We start from the raw sequence: 2,531 nt of genomic DNA, 5'->3' as shown, positions 1-2,531 counted from the left end.
TTACACTACCTGCTGGTCCCTTTATTTTATATATTTTAAACCCCTTTTTTTTTTTTTTTTTTTTTTAAAGAGAATAATCCTGTGACCCAATTCTGACCAGTTAGATTAGAAGAAAAATCAACTGGGGAGCATCTAGGATATCTTTGCTTGTTATTAAGAAAGTTATTTTAGAAATGGTTGTCTGGAACTGCTACATCAGTTTCCATACCTGTCTCAGGATAAACACGCAACAGGAAAGAAACCAAACCACAGACTTACTGCACCAAAGTCGCAATGCTTCTGAGAACTGAAGTTCCTTATTACTTAATCTAACTGAGTCAGGGTTTTTCTATTCTTTGCCCATGCTCTTAATCACCCTGCCTGCCATTTCCCATGAAATAGCTAAGACCTAATGTACTCTTTCTGTGCTTGACTTTGTATGGAGGCACTATATAATTCATCTTTTTAAAAACTCACCAGAACTCTACAAGGTGGGTAAAATTGTTTCCTTTTTTGCAAATGGGGTAACTGACTATTAGAATGTACTAGTTTCTTATCACTGATATAACAAATTACTGTAAACTTAGGGACTTGAATCAATAGAAATTGATTATCTTACAGTTCCATTGATCAGAAAGTGACATAGGTTTCATTAAGCTAAAGTCAAGTCATCGACAGAATTGCATTTCTTCTGTAAGCTCCAGGGAGAATCTATTTCCTTTCCTTTTCTAATTTCTGGAAACTGTCCATATTCCTTAGTTTGGGGCTCACTTCTGTTTACAGAGCTGTCAATAGTCATTGAATCTTTTTCGTACAGTATCATTCTGACATTGACTCCTTCTTCCTGCTTCTCCCTTTAAGGGTCCTTGTGATTACATTAGGCCCCACCTAGATGATCCAGGATTGGCTCCCCATTTTAAGGCCAACTGATTAATAACCTTCATTCTACCTGTGACCTATATTTTGCAATGTAGCCTAACATATTCACAAGTTCTTAGGATTAGGATGTTAATATGAGGAGGTAGCTGGCCCATTAGTCTGCCTACCCTACAAAGCATTATATCCAAGTTCAAGACCACATCACCAGGACATGGCAGAGCAGGGAATCTGTTGAGGGAGAGCCCCAAATCTGCACGGGCTTGCCCATGATGTTTACCATTTCCAAAGAACACACCCGGAGGTCCAGCAGGAGAGGAAATGAGCTTATTTACATTGGGGGAAAATAAAGTTCCTCTGAGAGCCAGGGAGAAAATAGTCTATGCAGCCACAAGCACAGAGTCAAATTTTATACGTTAAGAACAAAGCACTCATAAAGCATTTAAAGATCTATGTAGACTCCCTGTCATTAAGATGGCGTCTGCTTTGTACATACATTGCTTGAAAGTTACAGTAAAATTTAACTTATTAATGAACAGAATCAGCAGAGTATATTCAGGGTTTAGTGCCTGTAACCTATTGATGTTAATGTGGGAAGGGCGTGCATACCTCTGGAATGGCTCCAGCTGCAGACTAATTCCATGAGGTGAAGGTAATGGTCATAAGATGCTCAGGAGGCCTAGCCAGACCAGCAGCTGGGGCTCAGGAAGACAGGGTGAAGGAGTGGGGAGGAGAACTCAATGTATGGAGTCTGCTCTCAGAGTCACACTTCATAATCTAACTTCAGACTCCTCACTTTTAATTTCTGAAAGACTCAGTATCTAGTCTGCATCAGCATTCCATTAGGGAAAATATTCCAATTTTCTAACAAATCAATAAGAGGAAATTTAAAGGACTGGAAAGTTTTTAACCTATTATACAATAGTATACAAATATTTAAATTTTAATTTCAAAAGATGTCAAGAGGGTGGCAATGCTGCTTCTCATGTTCATTGTTCATGAAATGTGAATTTAAAACTATAGAGCAGGAGTTACAAATTTTTTCACACCTATAACCCAGCAATTCAACACTGTAGAAAAATAATACACAAGACAGTGATGGTATCATATCTTATTCTAATGTCTAAATTGAAAATAATCAGAAAGGTTAGAAAATAAGTTATAAATGTATTTTATTTAGTGGAGTACTGTAATTGTGAAACATAAGCAGCATCATAAGAAACGATTAAATAAGTAAAAACAAAAGGGTAGGATACAAACAAGACTACATCAAACTATAAAGTGCTATAAACCACCAAAATGAAAAAGCAACCTATGGAATGGGAAAAATATTTGCAAAACATGCATCTGTTAAGGGGTTAATATCTAAAGTATATAAATAGCTCATATAACTCAATACCAAAAATAACAAATACCATTATTTAAAAATAAACAATATGCTTAAGTGGGCCCTTCTCAAAAGAAGAAATTTATATGTTCAACACCTCTAATCATCAGGGAAATGCAAATTAAAACCACAATGATATATCACCTCATTCCTGTCAGGATGACTCTTATTAGAAGGACAAAAGACAAGAGTGTTAGAAAGGATGTAGGAAAAGGAAACCTTTGGACACTGTTAAGAATGCAAATTAGCACAGACATTATAGAAAACTGGAGGTTCCTCAAAAAATTTG

Source organism: Tupaia chinensis, unplaced genomic scaffold, assembly GCF_000334495.1.
Source record: "Tupaia chinensis unplaced genomic scaffold, TupChi_1.0 Scaffold148587_1, whole genome shotgun sequence".
Lineage (NCBI taxonomy): Eukaryota > Metazoa > Chordata > Mammalia > Scandentia > Tupaiidae > Tupaia > Tupaia belangeri.
Note: the sequence above shows the minus strand (reverse complement) of the source record.